Source organism: Mauremys mutica, chromosome 26, assembly GCF_020497125.1.
Source record: "Mauremys mutica isolate MM-2020 ecotype Southern chromosome 26, ASM2049712v1, whole genome shotgun sequence".
Taxonomy (NCBI): domain Eukaryota; kingdom Metazoa; phylum Chordata; order Testudines; family Geoemydidae; genus Mauremys; species Mauremys mutica.
In genome coordinates this window covers 6407034-6427737 of record NC_059097.1, presented here as the reverse complement: position 1 = coordinate 6427737, position 20704 = coordinate 6407034, and positions in this window count along the sequence as shown.

Sequence of the window (20704 nt, the reverse complement as noted above, 5' to 3'; positions counted from 1 at the left end):
TGACTCCAGAGTCACTCCAGTGGAGTCATAGTTGCCGATTCCCCGCTCGCTCACTCCAGTGTGACTCCAGCGTCACTCCAGTGGAGTCAGTCGCCGATTCCCCACTCCCTCACTCCGGTGTCACTCCAGAGTCACTCCAGTGGAGTCAGAGGTGCCGATTCCCCGCTCGCTCACTCCAGCGTCACTCCAGAGTCACTCCAGTGGAGTCAGAGTGGCCGATTCCCCACTCGCTCACCCCGACGTGAATCAGGAGTCCGCGGCGTTACACCAGCTTTGCTGCGCTGGGCCTCATTTCCTGCACGCCGGGGGGCGGGCTCGGAGCCCCCTCGCACGGAGAAGCCCGGCAGACGCCTGTCCTTCATGGTGCCAGCCTGCGCCGTCTGCACCCAGCTTGCGCCTGCCGGCCTCGGCCCACCCGGGCTCTCCAGGGCATCGCCCAGCACGGCCAGTCGCGCCTCTTTGGTCCTCAGCTCCCGTGCAATCAACGCGCCCACCCCAATTCCCCCGGTCTCGTCCCGGCACCCGATCACCCCTTAGCGCGAGCGGCCGAAGTCAGCGTGTGGCGCACGCAGTCACGGGTGCCCAGTCTGGTGGGCGCCACTGCCCTGGGATGCAGGCCCCAGGAGCGGTTTAGTTCGCGGCGCGGCGGGCGATGGCCGGGCTTGTCGCTAACAGCGGCGGGTAACGGCGCATGCGCCAGGCTCGCCACTCGGGGGCGCACTGGAGAGGACAGAGGCAGGAGGGCCCCGGGTGGCCGTCCCTGGGAGGGCTGCTGCAGCCCCCAAGAACCCCCCCAAAGCAGGGGGGGTCAAGGGCTTTGCCCGCCGAGGACACCGGAGGCTAATAGTCACTCGGTTTGCCCCGTTTCCAAGTGCCCCCCCGGGTCCTGAGCCAGAAGCCCCGCCCCAGAAGTGACAGTCTGAGATGCGGCCCCCCCCTCCCTCCCCGCGTCCCCATCCTACAGGCGAGGGAGGTGTGTGTGTGGACGGGGGGGCGGCTGGAGGAATGGATGTGGCGGGGGGGGGTGGATTCTCAATGGAGAGACCGGGGAGCCCTTTTTCGCATAGCCTGTGGGACTCCCCGCCACTGGAAGCCGCTGGCCCGGCTCACGGGGCTCGGGGGCGTGAGCCCAATGGAGGAGGCTAACGAGGCTGGAGGGGGAGAGAACGGGGGTCACTAGTATGGGGGGGAGGGCTGTGGGGCACAGAGGAGGAATGGGGGGGGGGCCCAGAGCCCTTGGCAAGGTGGGGCATGGGGGGGGGACACGTGGTCCCTGGCATGGGGGAGGAGAGGCTCGGAGGGAGACGCACAGAGACCCTGGTGTGGAGGGGACAGAGCTGGGTACGGAGAGAGGGGGGTGGATAGAGAGAGGGGGTGGATGGGGATAGATAGATTAGATAGAGGGGGTAGATAGATAGAGGGGGGTGCCTGGGGGTGGACGGGTAGATTAGATAGATGGGGTGGCTGGGGATGGATGGATGGATAGATAGATAGAGGGGGTGTCTGGGGATAGATAGATTAGATAGGTAGATGGGTGTATATGGGGATAGATGGAGGGATCCTCACGTGTGGGGCTGTGGGGAGAAGTGCACTGGGGAGAAGAACGTTGGGGGCTGGGCACAAATCCCTGTTGGGCTCTGATCTCCCCCCCCCCCCGTCATTGTTCTGGCTCTGACCCACTCCCCCCCCCGCCATCGCCCCATGACAGCGGCCAGGGACCCCCGCCGGCCTGTGCAGCCCTCGCTTCCGCCCCGCCACAAAGGGGCTTAGCTGCGACGAGCAGTCAAGGGTGGCAGGTTGGGGGGCGGCGGGGGGGGGGGATTAGTGCTGCCTCCTGGCTCACTAATCCCCCCCACTAATCCCCCCCCCCGGCCACCCGAGCATGTGAGGCAGAGGGGCCTTCACTAGGTTTGCCCACCGACCCTTTAATTAAACTACCCGGCGAAGCGCGACTGGACGGGCCGGGGGGGCCGGATCCCGGGGAGCTGATGGGGCCGGGCCCCCGGAAATCAGGGACGCTCTCGGCCCGCGGCCCCGGGCTGAAATGGCTGGGCCGGACTCAGGCGAACGGTTCTGGCTTCTGACGAACGCCGCTAATATTAACCGGCTCCTGCCACCTGACTGCCAGGACGACGATAATTCAAGAGTCGGGATAATTGCGAGGCACAGAGTGCCCGTCGTTGGCCGTGTGAAATGTCCGTTTGTTCTGACTTCGCTCGTGCTTTTTGCGTAGCCGCTGGTAAAACTAGGCAAATCTCTAGCCGAGCTGACGGACCCCCTGGAAGACCCCTGCGTACCCCCGGGGGTACAAACACCCCCCGGTTGAGACCCACAGGGCAAAAACATCTGCCGGACGGTCTCCAGGCGGCCGAGCGATGGACCGGCCACCATGCCTCGGGCCGGTTTGTTCCTGCGGAAAAGTGGCACCGTATTTCCAATGGGCCCTGGGCTGGTTTCGCCCGCCGGCCGGTGCGTTGGCCCTGCCTTTCTTTGCTGGGGCAGAGAGACCGGTAGGAGCCCAGAATGGCCTCCCCACGCCGGGCCTTCCACACATGTAGCCGTGTGATATTGGCGTGTGTCATACGGATCTATGGGGCACACACAGGTAACCCTGTGATATTGGCGGGTATCAGATGGATCTAGGGAGCACACACGGGTAACCCAGTGATATTGACATGTATCATACGGATCTAGGGGGCACACACGGGTAACCCAGTGATATTGACGTGTATCATACGGATCTAGGGGGCACACATGGGTAACCCAGTGATATTGGCGTGTATCAGACGGATCTAGGGGGCACACACGGGTAGCCCAGTGATATTGACATGTATCACACGGATCTAGGGGGCACACACAGGTAACCCTGTGATATTGACGTGTGTCATACGGATCTATGGGGCACACACGGGTAACCCTGTGATATTGACGTGTGTCATACGGATCTATGGGGCACACACGGGTAACCCTGTGATATTGACGTGTATTATATGGATCTAGGGGGCACACACGGGTAACCCTGTGATATTGGCGTGTATCATACAGATCTATGGGGCACACACGGGTAACCCTGTGATATTGATGTGTGTCATACGGATCTATGGGGCACACACACGTAACCCTGTGATATTGGCGGGTATCAGATGGATCTAGGGGGCACACACGGGTAACCCTGTGATATTGACGTGTGTCATACGGATCTATGGGGCACACACAGGTAACTCTGTGATATTGGCATGTATCATATGGATCTATGGGGCACACACAGGTAACCCTGTGATATTGACGTGTATCACACGGATCTAGGGGGCACACACAGGTAACCCTGTGATACTGACGTGTATCACACAGATCTATGGGGTACACACAGGTAACTCTGTGATATTGGCATGTATCATATGGATCTATGGGGCACACACAGGTAGCCCTGTGATATTGGCAGGTATCATACGGATCTATGGGGCACACACGGGTAACCTTGTGATATTGGCGTGTATCAGACGGATCTAGGGGGCACACACAGGTAACCCTGTGACATTGACGTGTATCACACGGATCTAGGGGGCACACACGGGTAACCCTGTGATATTGACGTGTATTATACAGATCTAGGGGGCACACACAGGTAACCCTGTGATATTGGCGTGTATCATACAGATCTAGGGGGCACACACAGGTAACCCTGTGATATTGGCGGGTATCATACGGATCTAGGGGACACACACAGATAACCTTGTGATATTGACGTGTATCAGATGGATCTAGGGGGCACACCCAGGTAACCCAGTGATATTGACGTGTATCATACGGAGCTAGGGGGCACACACAGGTAACCCTGTGATATTGATTTGTTTCATACGGATATAGGGGGGGCACACACAGGTACCCTGTGATATTGGCGTGTATCATACAGATCTATGGGGCACACATGGGTAACCCTGTGATATTGATGTGTGTCATACGGATCTATGGGGCACACACAGGTAACCCTGTGATATTGACATGTATCATACGGATCTAGGGGGCACACACGGGTAACCCAGTGATATTGGCGTGTATCACACGGATCTAGGGGGCACACACAGGTAACCCTGTGATATTAATGTGTATCACACGGATCTAGGGGGCACACACAGGTAACCCTGTGATATTGACGTGTGTCATACGGATCTATGGGGCACACACAGGTAACCCTGTGATATTGGCGGGTATCAGATGGATCTAGGGAGCACACACGGGTAACCCAGTGATATTGACATGTATCATACGGATCTAGGGGGCACACACGGGTAACCCAGTGATATTGACGTGTATCATACGGATCTAGGGGGCACACATGGGTAACCCAGTGATATTGGCGTGTATCAGACGGATCTAGGGGGCACACACGGGTAACCCAGTGATATTGACATGTATCACACGGATCTAGGGGGCACACACAGGTAACCCTGTGATATTGACGTGTGTCATACGGATCTATGGGGCACACACGGGTAACCCTGTGATATTGACGTGTGTCATACGGATCTATGGGGCACACACGGGTAACCCTGTGATATTGACGTGTATTATATGGATCTAGGGGGCACACACGGGTAACCCTGTGATATTGGCGTGTATCATACAGATCTATGGGGCACACACGGGTAACCCTGTGATATTGATGTGTGTCATACGGATCTATGGGGCACACACACGTAACCCTGTGATATTGGCGGGTATCAGATGGATCTAGGGGGCACACACGGGTAACCCTGTGATATTGACGTGTGTCATACGGATCTATGGGGCACACACAGGTAACTCTGTGATATTGGCATGTATCATATGGATCTATGGGGCACACACAGGTAACCCTGTGATATTGACGTGTATCACACGGATCTAGGGGGCACACACAGGTAACCCTGTGATACTGACGTGTATCACACAGATCTATGGGGTACACACAGGTAACTCTGTGATATTGGCATGTATCATATGGATCTATGGGGCACACACAGGTAGCCCTGTGATATTGACATGTATCAGACGGATCTATGGGGCACACACGGGTAACCCTGTGATATTGACATGTATCATACGGATCTATGGGGCACACACGGGTAACCCAGTGATATTAACGTGTATCAGACGGATCTAGGGGGCACACACGGGTAACCCTGGGTGGCTGGGACTGGGGGCTGGTGCTGGATCTCTTGGGAAAGTTTGCACCTCCCCCCCCCCCACACCGCCCCCCCGGCCTGGGCCTCTTCCCCCCAGGTGTCAATGGGAAGGGAGCGGGGAGGAGCCGGCAGATCAAAGGGGTCTTTGCAATTCGCAGGCGGCTGGAGGGAGGGGACACGTGCTGCCCATTAACACCTCCCTGATTATGGGCTGGAGGGGGGGGGGGTTGCTGGGAACCGCCCCCCCTCCTTGGCCAGGAATTCCTGTGTGTGGCTGGGGGCAGGGGGGAAGCCGGGTGACCCCCTATCTGTGCCCCCTAGGAGGATGGGGAGCAGGGCTCCCCCAGCTCAGGGGAGACTTGGGATCCCGCTACCACCCTGAAAGATAGAGGGGGTGTATCCCCCTACACCCCCTCTATCTATCAATACCGCGGCCAGCTGTGACCCCTGGGGGGCTCCCTGGCCCGGAGATGGGGAGGAGGTGATCACCCCTGTACAGGACACCCCCAGCCTGTCCCCACCCCCCCCCACACACACTAAGGCGGGAGGATCAACAAGGGGGCTCCCCCAAATCAGTGATCTTGGGCCCTGTCGCGGGGAGGGGGAGCGCAGCGCCCGGGATGAACCGGGGGGACGGTGTCTGGGGCGATCGGGGGGAGCGGGGAGAGGAATTACCTTAGCCACGGTGATGCTAATGTACCGGGTGTCGGGGGGGGAATTCGAGGGGGGTCTTGGGTCATCAATCAATATTGGCTCCTCTTTACTCCATGCTGGGCTTGAGAAGGGGGGGGGGGCTGGCGCTGGGGTGAAACAACCAGGTGCAAAGATCAGGGGCCAGTCATGCCCGGCGCTGCACAGACCCCGACTGAGATCAGGGTCCCCGTTATCTATCTATCCCCAGGCACCCCCTCCATCTATCTATCTATCCCCTGAAACCCCATCTATCTATCTATCCCCATCCACCCCCTCTAGCTATCCCCAGGCACCCCCTCTATCTATCCCCATCCACCCCCTCCATCTATCTATCTATCCCCTGAAACCCCATCTATCTATCTATCTATCTATCTATCCATCTATCCCCAGACACCCCCTCTATCTATCCCCATCCACCCCCACTATCTATCTATCTATCCATCTATCCCCAGACACCCCCTCTATCTATCCCCAGACACCCCCACTATCTATCTATCCATCCCCAGACACCCCCTCTATCTATCTATCTATCTATCTATCCCCAGACACCCCCCTCTATCTTTCCCCAGACACCCCCTCTATCTATCTATCCATCCCCAGACACCCCCTCTATCTATCTATCTATCTATCCATCCCCAGACACCCCCTCTATCTATCCATCCCCAGACACCCCCTCTATCTATCTATCTATCTATCTATCTATCTATCTATCTATCTATCCCCAGACACCCCCTCTATCTATCCCCAGACACCCCCCTATCCATCCCCAGACACCCCCTCTATCTATCCATCCCCAGACACCCCCTCTGTCTATCTATCCCCATCCACCCCCTCTATCTATCTATCTATCCATCCATCCCCATCCACCCCCTCTATCTATCTCAGCCCCTTTGATCCCCTCCCGGCCACCTGCGTGTGGGGGGCGGCGAGGCGAGGCGAGGCGAGGCGCGGACAGATGTTCCCAGCTGTTGCCCAGCGGGAGGGGGCGGAGCAGCCGGGCTGGGCCGACGACGGGGGGTCTCCCGTGCTGGGCCCGTGCTGTCCACACGCCCCTGTGATCTCCGCCCCCGCCCCCTGCTGGCAGCCCCCCCCCCCGGGCGCCTCCTGTTCACACCTCGCTGGGAGATGGGGGCGGGGGGGGCTGGACAGCTCGTGCCCTGCACGGGACATCCTGCCATCGGGGCTCAGCGGGGGGGCTGGGGGAGGGGGGGGGACAAGCTCCGCCCCTTCCCGGCCTTGGCCCCGCCCCTGCCAGTTTGGAACGAGCCTCCCAAGGGAGCAGGAATAGAGCGGGGCCGGGAACCCCCGTTTGTGTATTGGGGGGGTCAATCCTTCCCCCTAGCTGTGTCATGGTGGGGGGTCCCCCTCCCCCATGTCTGTGTCGGGGGGTCTCTCCCCCATAGCTGAGTTTGGGGGGTCTCTCCCTCCCCCATGTCTGTGTCGGGGGGTCTCTCCCCCATAGCTGAGTTTGGGGGGGGTCTCCCTCCCCCATGTCTGTGTCGGGGGGGATCTCTCACCCATAGCTGAGTTTGGGGGGGTCTCTCCCTCCCCCATGTCTGTGTCGGGGGGTCTCTCCCCCATAGCTGAGTTTGGGGGGCGTCTCTCCCTCCCCCATGTCTGTGTCGGGGGGGTCTCTCCCCCATAGCTGAGTTTGGGGGGATCTCTCCCTCCTCCATGTCTGTGTCAGGGGGGTCTCTCCCCCATAGCTGAATTTTGGGGGGGTCTCTCCCTCCCCCATGTCTGTGTCGGGGGGTCTCTCCCCCATAGCTGAGTTTGGGGGGCGTCTCTCCCTCCCCCATGTCTGTGTCGGGGGGGTCTCTCCCCCATAGCTGAGTTTGGGGGGATCTCTCCCTCCTCCATGTCTGTGTCAGGGGGGTCTCTCCCCCATAGCTGAATTTTGGGGGGGTCTCTCCCTCCTCCATGTCTGTGTCAGGGGGGTCTCTCCCCCATAGCTGAATTTTGGGGGGGTCTCTCCCTCCCCCATGTCTGTGTCGGGGGGGTCTTTCCCCCATAGCTGAGTTTGGGGGGCGTCTCTCCCTCCCCCATGTCTGTGTCCGGGGGTCTCTCCCTCATATCTGTCTTTTGGGGGGGGTCTTGCTCATATCTGTGTCATTCTAAGGGGTCCCCCCCTCCACGTCCGTGTGTCAGGGGGTGTCTCCTCCTCTGCCATGTCTGTGTCTGGGGGGGTCTCTCACCCATAGTTGAGTTTGGGGGGGTCTCTCCCTCCCCCATGTCTGTGTCAGGGGGGTCTCTCACCCATAGCTGAGTTTGGGGGGCATCTCTTCCTCCCCCATGTCTGTGTCTGGGGGGGGGGGTCTCTCACCCATAGCTGAGTTTGGGGGGGTCTCTCCCTCCCCCATGTCTGTGTTGGGGGGGTCTCTCCCCCATATCTGTCTTTTGGGGGGTCTTGCTCATATCTGTGTCATTCTAAGGGGTCCCCCCCTCCACGTCCGTGTGTCAGGGGGTGTCTCCTCCTCTGCCATGTCTCTGTCTGGGGGGGGGGTCTCACCCATAGTTGAGTTTGGGGGGGTCTCTCCCTCCCCCATGTCTGTGTCGGGGGGGTCTCTCACCCATAACTGAGTTTGGGGGGTCTCTCCCTCCCCCATGTCTGTGTCGGGGGGGGTCTCTCACCCATATCTGAGTTTGGGGGTCTCTCCCTCCCCCATGTCTGTCTGGGGGCATCTCTCCCCCATACCTGATTTTGGGGGGTCTCTCCCTCCTCCATGTCTGTATCTGGGGCATCTCTCCCCCATACCTGATTTTGGGGGGTCTCTCCCTCCTCCATGTCTGTCTGGGGGCATCTCTCCCCCATACCTGATTTTGGGGAGTCTCTCCCTCCTCCATGTCTGTATCTGGGGCATCTCTCCCCCATAGCTGAGTTTTGGGGAGTCTCTCCCTCCCCCATGTCTGTGTCGGGGGGGTCTCTCACCCATAGCTGAGTTTGGGGGGGTCTCTCCCTCCCCCATGTCTGTGTTGGGGGGGTCTCTCCCCCATATCTGTCTTTTGGGGGGTCTTGCTCATATCTGTGTCATTCTAAGGGGTTCCCCCATCCACGTCCGTGTGTCAGGGGGTGTCTCCTCCTCTGCCATGTCTGTGTCTGGGGGGGGTCTCACCCATAGTTGAGTTTGGGGGGGTCTCTCCCTCCCCCATGTCTGTGTCGGGGGGGGCATCTCTCCCCCATAGCTGATTTTGGGGGGTCTCTCCCTCCTCCATGTCTGTATCTGGGGCATCTCTCCCCCATAGCTGAATTTTGGGGGTCTCTCCCTTCCCCATGTCTGTGTCGGGGGGGGTCTCTCCCCCATGGCTGAGTTTGAGGGGCGTCTCTCCCTCCCCCATGTCTGTGTCGGGGGGGTCTCTCCCCCATAGCTGAGTTTGGGGGGGGTCTCTCCCTCCCCCATGTCTGTGTTGGGGGGGGTCTCTCCCCCATAGCTGAGTTTGGGGGGGTCTCTCCCTCCCCCATGTCTGTGTTGGGGGGGGGTCTCTCACCCATAGCTGAGTTTGGGGGTCTCTCCCTCCCCCATGTCCGTGTCGGGGGGGTCTCTCACCCATAGCTGAGTTTTGGGGAGTCTCTCCCTCCCCCATGTCCGTGTCGGGGGGGTCTCTCACCCATAGCTGAGTTTTGGGGAGTCTCTCCCTCCCCCATGTCTGTGTCGGGGGGGTCTCTCCCCCATGTCTGTGTCTGTGGGGGGTCTCACCCATAGTTGAGTTTGGGGGGTCTCTCCCTCCCCCATGTCTGTCTTTTGGGGGGTCTTGCTCATATCTGTGTCATTCTAAGGGGTCCCCCCCTCCACGTCCGTGTGTCAGGGGGTGTCTCCTCCTCTGCCATGTCTGTGTCTGGGGGGGGTCTCACCCATAGTTGAGTTTGGGGGGGTCTCTCCCTCCCCCATGTCTGTGTCGGGGAGTGTCTCTCACCCATAGCTGAGTTTGGGGGGTCTCTCCCTCCTCCATGTCTGTCTGGGGGCATCTCTCCCCGATACCTGAGTTTGGGGGATCTCTCCCTCCTCCATGTCTGTATCTGGGGCATCTCTCCCTCATAGCTGAGTTTTGGGGGGGTCTCTCCCTTCTGCATGTCTGTGTCTGGAGGTGTCTCTCCTCCAGACCTGAGTTTTGGGGGTCTCTCCCCTCCCCACGTCTGTATCTGGAGGTGGGCCGGTTCCCAACTGAGCCATGGACGGCTTTGAGCCCAGCGGAGATGAGCCAGGGTTCGCTGAAATCAGGGGGCGTTGGCAGGGGAAGGGGTTACCGGCGATGTCCCCTAGTGTCGCACCAGCCTGCCAGTTTCACCCTGGTACCTCGGTACTGAGTGAGCCCCAAGCATGGAATTGACAAGCGATCCCGGCGTCTGCGCCACGCCCCAGGCTGAGGAGGAAGATTGCCCTGCCCCCAAGCTCCAGTTATATCTGGTTCACCCCTGTGTGGACACGATCCTGGTGCACAAATGTGTGTGTGTGTGCGCGCGCGCGCACGCCCTAAATGACATACACTAAACCAAAAGGGATGGGAGATGTTTATCCCCATCGCTATAACCAGATTTGGCTACATTCCCGCTGTCCGTTATCCGAGACCGCTTTTCCCATGTAGACGAGGCCTCGGCGTCCACACAGCAGCTTGCACCGGTTTAACGAAACTGGTTTCAAAGAAGATTGAAGTCAAACGGGTGCCTCTTGCCTGGGCATGCTTAAAATGCGGGCTGATTTAAGTACGCTGGAAAAACGCCTCCAGTTAAACTGGGATGAGAGTGCTTATACTGGTGTAGGGATTCCCGCACTGGAAATGCTAACCTTTGTGCCCCATAACTACGGCCGCTCTAGAAGCTGTATTGGACTAGTTCTGTCGGGAAAAGAGGCCACCCCTCTTGAAGAATGGCAGTGGCTTTGCAGGAGAGATTTGCAAACATGGTTTAGAGAGTGAGAGACTCCGTTTAGCAAAGAGGAGGTAAAGGGAAGATTTGATCCCAGTCTGTAAGTGGAATCATAGAAGATCAGGGTTGGAAGGGACCTCAGGAGGGATCTAGTCCAACTCCCTGCTCAAAGCAGGACCAACCCCCAACTAAATCATCCCAGCCAGGGCTTTGTCAAGCCGGGCCTTAAAAACCTCCAAGGATGGAGATTCCACCACCTCCCTAGGGAACCCATTCCAGTGCTTCACCACCCTCCTCGTGAAATAGTGTTTCCTAATATCCACCCTAGACCTGCCCCACTGCAACCTGAGACCATTGCTCCTTGTTCTGTCATCTGCCACCACTGAGAACAGTCTAGATCCATCCTCTTTGGAACCCCCTGCAGGTAGTTGAAAGCAGCTATCAAATCCCCCCTCAGTCTTCTCTTCTGCAGACTAAACGATCCCAGTTCCCTCAGCCTCTCCTCGTAAGTCATGTGCTCCAGCCCCCTAATCATTTTCGTTGCCCTCCGCTGGACTCTCTCCAATTTATCCACATCCTTCTTGTAGTGTGGGGCCCAAAACTGGACACAGTATCCAGCTGAGGCCTCACCAATGTCGAATCGAGGGGAATGATCACGTCCCTCGATCTGCTGGCAATGCCCCCATTTATACAGCCCAAAATGCCGTTGGCCTTCTTGGTAACAAGGGCACCCTGCTGACTCATATCCAGCTTCTCGTCCATTGTAACCCCCAGGTCCTTTTCTGCAGAACTGCTGCTTAGCCAGTCGGTCCCTAGCCTGTGGCAGTGCCTGGGATTCGTCCATCCTAACTGCAGGACTCTGCACTTCTCCTTGTTGAACCTCGTCAGGTTTCTTTTGGCCCCAGTGTAGGTCACTCTGGACCCAATCCCGACCCTCCAGTGTATCTACCTCTGCCCCCATCTTACTGTCACCTGCGAACTTGCTGAGGGTGCGATCCATCCCATCCTCCAGATCATTAATCAGGGAGGTTAAGGGGGCATTTGTTCCCAGTCTATAAGTACCCACACAGGGAGCAACCTCTTAATAACAGCCTCTTTGATCTAGCAGACAAAGGTCTACCAAGATCTGCAGGCTGAAAGCTGAACCAATTCAGGCTGGAGACACATAACTGGCTTCCCAAGGCCCTGGTGGGTTCTCTCCCCATCGGGGGAATTTTCCAATGAAGACAGGAGGGGGTTTCTTTCTCTTTTTTTTTCGCAAAAGAGCCGCTGGAGTCCAAAGAGGGCTGAATTTGGGTCGGACTAGAGCAGTGGTTCTCAGCCTTGTGGTGGGGCGCACACGGCAGCTCTCTGTGTGGTACGTGGCCTGCTGCAGCCCCACACGATATGTGCTACCTGGAGCAGAGGGCGGCTAGCCCTTAGCCCCACCCCTTTCTGCCTGAGGCCACACCCCCCCGCCAGAGCCCCACCGCGACTCAGCCTCCCCTGGCCTGTGATACCCCACGCCCTGGAGATGTCACATGGGCCGCAGCCGTGTGCTGATCGGGCCAGAACACCAGATGATCACGGCGGTCACCCGCTGGCCTCTGGCTCGAGGAATCCAGGAATCTAACCAACCACCGTGTCCTACCAGCGCCAAATCTCTGCCTAGGGCCTGGCGGGCCGTTTCGCTTGGGGGGGGTTTGCAATTTTGTCATAGTTCCATCAGTAAAACTCCCAGTGCGGAGGCAGGGAGACCCGCGAAGCCACCTTCGTGCCGGTGTAACGGCGTCCGCCTTAGGGCCGGTCGTATTGTGACACTTAGCAAGACTGTCGGTTTGTGTGCGAGGTTCAACCGGTCTGGCTTTGCAAACAGCCCCCCCCGGGGTCATGGAGATAAACTCCATCCCCAAAGCGGCCCAGTCGGGCGGCTGCAGCCCTGGCTAGAGCGAGAGGTGCCTCTGCAAGGGGTTTTCCAGCAGCTGGAGTACGCGGGGGGGCGCACGGGTCTGTCTTTTGTGCACCGCACGCTAACCGGCTCCCCGCCTTCATCGCTGGCATATAATAAAGGCCTTATGCAATAGACAGTGCACTTAGGGTGTTGAATCCATCTATCTGTGTGTCACTCAGATCTACCTGTCCATGTCACCCAGTTCTGCCTGTCCATGTCACCCAGATCTACCTGTCACCCAGCTCTGCCTGTACCTGTCACCCGGCTCTGCCTGTCCCTCTCACCCAGCTCTACTAGTCTATTCCACTCACCTCTGCCTGTCCCTGTCCCCCAGATACACCTGTCCCTGTCACCCAGCTCTGCCTGTCCCCTCTGCCTGTCCCTGTCTCCCAGCTCTGCCTGTCCCCTCTGCCTGCCCCTGTCCCCCAGCTCTGTCTGACTCCCTGTCTCCCAGATACACCTGTCCCTGTCCCCCAGATACACCTGTCCCTGTCCCCCAGCTCTGCCTGTCCCCCAGCTCTGCCTGTCCCTGCCCCCCAGCTCTGCCTGTCCCTGTCCCCCAGCTCTGTCTGACTCCCTGTCTCCCAGATACACCTGTCCCTGTCCCCCAGATACACCTGTCCCTGTCCCCCAGCTCTGCCTGTCCCTGTCCCCCAGCTCTGCCTGTCCCTGTCCCCCAGATACACCTGTCCCTGTCCCCCAGCTCTGCCTGTCCCCTCTGCCTGTCCCTGCCCCCCAGCTCTGCCTGTCCCTGTCCCCCAGCTCTGCCTGTCCCCTCTGCCTGTCCCTGCCCCCCAGCTCTGCCTGTCCCTGCCCCCCAGCTCTGCCTGTCCCCCAGCTCTGCCTGTCCCCTCTGCCTGTCCCTGTCCCCCAGCTCTGCCTGTCCCTGCCCCCCAGCTCCGCCTGTAGCAGTCCCTGCGCTCAGCCCCAGGGCTGCGCCGCCCCCCGCCGCGTCGCACGCGTTTGAAGTGCGGGGGGCGGCGCGGGGCGCTTTGCTGTGGGGCCGGGCGCGGGCCCAGGTGCCGGGGCGCGTGTGGGGCCGGAGGGGGGCCCGGGGCCCGGTTCCCACCACGTGGCGCGGCGCTAGGCCCGGATCAAAGGCGGCCGCGTCCCCGGGGGCGGAACCGGCGGCGCCGGCGGCTTCCCGAGTGCCCGGCCGGGTCCCTGCGTGAATCGCCCCCACCCCAGGTCCCCAAACACCCCCTGGGTGCCCCGCCAGACCCCTCCCAGGTCCCCCCTTACACCCCGGATCCCCTGAGTCCTAGATCCACCCTCTGCACCCCGGATCCCCTGAGTCCTAGATCCACCCTCTGCACCCCGGATCCCCCCTTACACCCCGGATCCCCCCTTACACCCCGGATCCCCTGAGTCCTAGATCCACCCTCCGCACCCCGGATCCCCCCTTACACCCCGGATCCCCTGAGTCCTAGATCCACCCTCTGCACCCCAGATCCCCAGTTACACCCCGGATCCCCTGAGTCCTAGATCCCCCTCCGCACCCCGGATCCCCAGTTACACCCCGGATCCCCTGAGTCCTAGATCCACCCTTACACCCCGGATCCCCTCCTAGATCCCCCCCTTACACCCCGGATCCCCTGAGTCCTAGATCCACCCTCTGCACCCCGGATCCCCTCCTAGATCCCCCCCTTACACCCCAGATCCCCTGAGTCCTAGATCCACCCTCCGCACCCCGGATCCCCCCTTACACCCCGGATCCCCTCCTAGATCCCCCCCTTACACCCTGGATCCCCTGAGTCCTAGATCCACCCTCTGCACCCCGGATCCCCCCTTACACCCCGGATCCCCTGAGTCCTAGATCCCCCTCCGCACCCCGGATCCCCCCTTACACCCCGGATCCCCTCCTAGATCCCCCCCTTACACCCCGGATCCCCTGAGTCCTTCATCCCCCTCCACACCCCGGATCCCCAGTTACACCCCAGATCCCCTCCTAGATCCCCCCCTTACACCCCGGATCCCCTGTGTCCTAGATCCCCCTCCGCACCCCGGATCTCCCCTTCCACCCCGGATCCCCTCCTAGATCCCCCCCTTACACCCCGGATCCCCTGAGTCCTAGATCCACCCTCTGCACCCCGGATCCCCTCCTAGATCCCCCCCTTACACCCCGGATCCCCTGAGTCCTAGATCCCCCTCCGCACCCCGGATCCCCCCTTACACCCCGGATCCCCTCCTAGATCCCCCCTTACACCCCGGATCCCCTGAGTCCTAGATCCCCCTCCGCACCCTGGATCCCCCCTTACACCCCGGATCCCCTCCTAGATCCCCCCCTTACACCCCGGATCCCCAGTTACACCCCGGATCCCCTGAGTCCTAGATCCACCCTCTGCACCCCGGATCCCCAGTTACACCCCGGATCCCCTGAGTCCTAGATCCACCCTCAGCACCCCGGATCCCCAGATACACCCCGGATCCCCTCCTAGATCCCCCCCTTACACCCCAGATCCCCTGAGTCCTAGATCCCCCTCCGCACCCCGGATCCCCCCTTACACCCCGGATCCCCTCCTAGATCCCCCCCTTACACCCCGGATCCCCAGTTACACCCCGGATCCCCTGAGTCCTAGATCCACCCTCTGCACCCCGGATCCCCAGTTACACCCCGGATCCCCTGAGTCCTAGATCCACCCTCTGCACCCCGGATCCCCAGTTACACCCCGGATCCCCTGAGTCCTAGATCCCCCTCCGCACCCCAGATCCCCCCTTACACCCCGGATCCCCTCCTAGATCCCATTACACCCTGGATCCCCTGAGTCCTAGATCCCCCTCCACACCCCAGATCCCCAGTTACACCCCGGATCCCCTGAGTCCTAGATCCCCCTCCACACCCCAGATCCCCAGTTACAGCCCAGATCCCCTGAGTCCTAGATCCCCCTCCGCACCCCAGATCCCCAGTTACAACCCGGATCCCCTCCTAGATCCCTCCTTACACCCCGGATCCCCTGAGTCCTACCCTCCGCACCCCAGATCCCCTCCTAGATCCCCCTTACACCCCGGATCCCCTCCTAGATCCTGCCTAGATCCCCCCTCCACACCCCGGATCCCCTCCTAGATCCCCCCTTACACCCCGGATCCCCTGAGTCCTAGATCCCCCTACACACCCCAGATCCCCAGTTACACCCCGGATCCCCTGAGTCCTAGATCCACCCTCTGCACCCCAGATCCCCTCCTAGATCCCCATTACACCCCAGATCCCCTCCTAGATCCTGCCTAGATCCCCCCTCTGCACCCCAGATCCCCTCCTAGATCCCCTTCTGCACCCGAGATCCCCCTTAGATCCCCCTCTGCACTGCAGATCCCTGCATTAAACCTCCCTCCTAGATCCCCAACCCCCCCTCCTCCTAGGTCCCCCATTGCACCCCAGATCCTCTGCTGCACCCTGGATCCCCTCCTAGATCCCCCCTTACATCCCAGATCCCCTCCTAGATCCCCCACTGCACCCTAGATCTCTCCATTAAACCCCCCTCCTAGATCCGCAACCCCCCCTCCTAGGTCCCCCGTTGCACCCCAGATCCCCTCCTAGATCCCCAAACACCCCTCCTAGATCCCCCGCTGCACCCCAGATCCCTGTGTTAAACACCCCTCCTCGATCCCCAAACATCCCTTCTAGCTCTCCTGCTGCACCCTGGGTGCCTGCATTAACCCCCTGCTCCTAGATCCCCAAACACTGAGTCCTAGAACCCCCATTGCACCCCGGCTCCCTGCGTGAATTGCCCCCCAGGTCCCCAAACACCCCCCTAGGTTCCCCGCTACACCCCAGATCCCCTCCTAGATCCCCTGCTACACCCCGGATCCCCTCCTAGATCCCCCTCTGCACCCAGGGTCCCTGCATTAAAGACCCTCCTAGATCCCCAAACACCCCTCCTAGATCCCCCGCTGCATCCCAGATCCCCCACTGCACCCCAGATCCCCCAGCCCTGTCCATTTCTTCAGATGGGGCCAGTGCTCCATGAGAGGAAGGATTGAGACTGGCCCAGGGGAGAGAGAGAGGATTTGTTCCCTTCCGGGCAGGAGCTCTTTGGGGTCGCTCTGAGTTGAGCACTGGGAGGCCGGATAGGTCAGTCCCTCCCCCAGAGCAGGGCTCCCCCCTCCCCGAATGGGCTCTCTGAATTCCTCCCAGCAGGGTTTCCTCCTCTTCCATTTCAAGGCTAGAAGGGGGGCTCGGGGGCATCCTGGAGGACACAGGCCTTTGCCCCTACAGAGGTACCCAGCTGAGGGCACGGCAGCTGCCCCCCAAGTCAGGAGCTGTCCTGAAATGAGTATGGAACTGGTCTGGTCTACCAGCCCCCACTCCCCTCCCAGAGCCAGGGAGAGAACCCAGGAGTCCTGGCCCCCAGCCCCCCCTGCTCTAACCACTAGCCCCCACTCCCCTCCCAGAGCCAGGGAGAGAACCCAGGAGTCCTGGCTCCCAGCCCCCCCTGCTCCAACCCACCAGCCCCCACTCCCCTCCCAGAGCCGGGGAGAGAACCCAGGAGTCCTGGCTCCCAGCCCCCCCTGCTCCAATCCACCAGCCCCCACTCCCCTCCCAGAGCCAGGGGGAGAGAACCCAGGAGTCCTGGCTCCCAGCCCCCCCTGCTCTAACCCACCAGCCCCCACTCCCCTCCCAGAGCCAGGGGGAGAGAACCCAGGAGTCCTGGCTCCCAGCTCCCCCCCTGCTATGACCACTAGGCCCCACTCCCCTCCCAGAGCTGGGAGAGAACCCAGGAGTCCTGGCTCTAAATCTTGGCTTTACTCACTACCCCACCAGCAGGCCGGCTCCCCCTTCTCCAGCAGCACCGAGAAGCAGGGTTGGGGTGTGTGTGTGTGCGGGGGAGGGGGGGGTATCTCTAGGGTGGAGGCGGGTGGGGGTCCGAGGAGAGGGGCGGGGTGGGGGCAGGGGAGTGTGAAGGCCAGGGCCCCCCGGAACCAGAGCTTAGGGGATTTGGGAGAGGCAATCCCCTAAGCCCCATTGTTCCCTTCCTGCCTCCTGCGGATGTGTGTGGGGGGAAAAGCCAGGCGGGGGATTAGCCGCATCCATCCCACTGCGCCTGTATCCCGGCTACAAGGGGGGGAGATTGGCCAGAGGGGGTGGGCTGCGTGGGAGGGGAGACGCCGAAAGGACCCCGGCGGAGCCCAGGAGGAAGGGGCATCCCCCTCACCAGGCAGCTTTTGGGTGGGAACCTCCCCCCAAAGGAACCCCCCCCCACACACACACCCCACAGCTCAGGGGCCCGCTGGCCCCTCTGCTCTACGCTGTTAGGGCGGCGGGTAGCGATTGCGGGGCGGCTTTGGTGGTTAGAGCAGGGGGGGCTGGGAGCCAGGACTCCTGGGTTCTCTCCCCGGCTCTGGGAGGGGAGTGGGGGCTGGTGGGTCAGAGCAGGGGGGGCTGGGAGCCAGGACTCCTGGGTTCTCTCCCCAGCTCTGGGAGAGGAGTGGGGGCTTGTGGTTAGAGCGGGGGAGGTGGGAGCCAGGACTCCTGGGTTCTCTCCCCGGCTCTGGGAGGGGAGTGGGGGCTGGTGGGTCAGAGCAGGGGGGCTGGGAGCCAGGACTCCTGGGTTCTCTCCCCAGCTCTGGGAGAGTAGTGGGGGCTAGTGGTTAGAGCAGGGGGGGGTGGGAGCCAGGACTCCTGGGTTCTCTCCCTGGCTCTAGGAGGGGAGTGGGGGATGGTGGGTCAGAGCAGGGCAGGCTTGGAGCCAGGACTCCTGGGGTCTGTCCCCGGCTCTGGGAGGAGATTGGGGGCTGGTGGGTTAGAGCAGGGGGGGCTGGGAGCCAGGACTCCTGGGTTCTCTACCCAGCTCAGGGAGAGGAGTGGGGGCTGGTGGGTCAGAGCAGGGGGGGCTGGGAGCCAGGACTCCTGGGTTCTGTCCCCGGCTCTGGGAGAGGAGTGGGGGCTGGTGGGTCAGAGCAGGGCAGGCTGGGAGCCAGGACTCCTGGGTTCTCTCCCCAGCTCGGGGAGGGGAGCAGGGGCTGGTGGATCAGGGCAGTTACCTGTGCTGTGGTAGCACCTACAGGGCCCCGTCCTGCCCAGACCCACAGGCCGAGGCCGGCGGCCCATCCCCCGGAGAGCGGAGCCAGCGGGTGGGAGGGGAAACAGAGGCACGGCGCGTGGATCGCGCGGTCACAGGTCCGAGACCCCTCGGCAGGGCCCGGCCCAGGATCCAGCCCTGGGCAGGGTCCCTTCCCCTGGGCGAGCGGCCTGAGCCCCCCCCACCCCCACCCCATTTGTCCCCGGCCCCCTGGGCTTGCCGGCAGCAGAAGGCCCCATAAAAAGGGGATGGCAGCTCCGGCCCAAGAGGGGAGGTGAGGAAGGAGACGCCCGGGGCGGGGGAGGGGCCTGGCCGTTCCCACAGCCGGACCCCCAGCCCGGCCCGGTTCCCAGGCCCACACCTTCCCGCAGCCAAGCGCCGGCCACCAGGGCCTGCCCACGGGGCCATAAAGTGCCCTGGGGGCGGGGGCCGAACAGCAGAGATAGATAGATAGATAGATAGAGGGGGTGGATGGGGATAGATGGGGTGTACGGGGTTATACTGACAGATGGACGATGGGGGTGAATGGAGACAGGTAGATGGGGTATATGGGGATAGATGGGGGTGTACGGGGTTATACTGACAGATGGACGATGGGGGTGAATGTGGACAGGTAGATGGGGTGTATGGGGATAGAGGGGTGATGGGGTTATACTGACAGATGGAGGATGGGGGTGAATGGGGACAGGTAGATGGGGTGTATGGGGATAGATGGGGTGTATGGGGTTATACTGACAGATGGAGGATGGGGGTGAATGGGGACAGGTAGATGGGGTGTAGGGGGATAGAGGGGTGTATGGGGTTATACTGACAGATGGAGGATGGGGGTGAATGGGGACAGGTAGATGGGGTGGATGGGGATAGATAGATAGATAGATAGATAGAGGGGGTGAATGGGGATAGATAGATAGATAGATAGATAGATAGATAGAGGGGGTGAATGGGGATAGATGGGGTGTATGGGGTTATACTGACAGATGGAGGATGGGGGTGAATGGGGACAGGTAGATGGGGTGTATGGGGATAGAGGGGTGATGGGGTTATACTGACAGATGGAGGATGGGTGTGAATGGGGACAGGTAGATGGGGTGGATGGGGATAGATGGGGTGTACAGGGTTATACTGACAGATGGAGGATGGGGGTGAACGGGGACAGGTAGATGGGCTGTATGGGGATGTGTGGGGGTGTAGGGAATTATACTGACAGATGGAGGATGGGGTGAACGGGGACAGGTAGATGGGGTGTATGGGGATGTGTGGGGGTGTAGGGAATTATACTGACAGATGGAGGATGGGGGTGAACGGGGACAGGTAGATGGGCTGTATGGGGATGTGTGGGGGTGTAGGGAATTATACTGACAGATGGAGGATGGGGGTGAACGGGGACAGGTAGATGGGGTGTATGGAGATAGAGGGGTGTACAGGATTATACTGACAGATGGAGGATGGGGGTGAACGGGGACAGGTAGATGGGCTGTATGGGGATGTGTGGGGGTGTAGGGAATTATACTGACAGATGGAGGATGGGGGTGAACGGGGACAGGTAGATGGGCTGTATGGGGATGGATATCTAGAGAGGGCTGTTGTGTGGGGCTCCATTTCAGTAATGCCCAGCCGGAATTGCTGTAACTGTCCAGCCCCCTGGTGAATCTGGCTGAACTCTTCGTCTCAGTGAGGTCCAGTGGCAGAGAGTCCCGCAGGCTCGCTGGGCCAGAGAGCGAAGAGCAGCTTTCGGGGTGGCACCTTCCCGCGACGCTGAACATCCCTGAGCTCTGGTGAACAAACGGTGGGAAGGAAGTAACTTGTAAGACACAGCAAGATCCCATAGATCAAATAGAGAGGAAGGCCAGCTGGGCTCAGGACAGGCCAGAGAACGGCCCAAATCAATTCCCGGCTGAACCAGAGCAGATCTTACAGGAAACCCCCCCCCCCCATCCCATCTTGATAGAAAAGTTGTCAGTGACGGAGAAGCCACCCAGCCCTTGGGACGTCATCCCTTAATTCCCTGCACGTTTCAAAACGTTTCCAGTTTGAATTT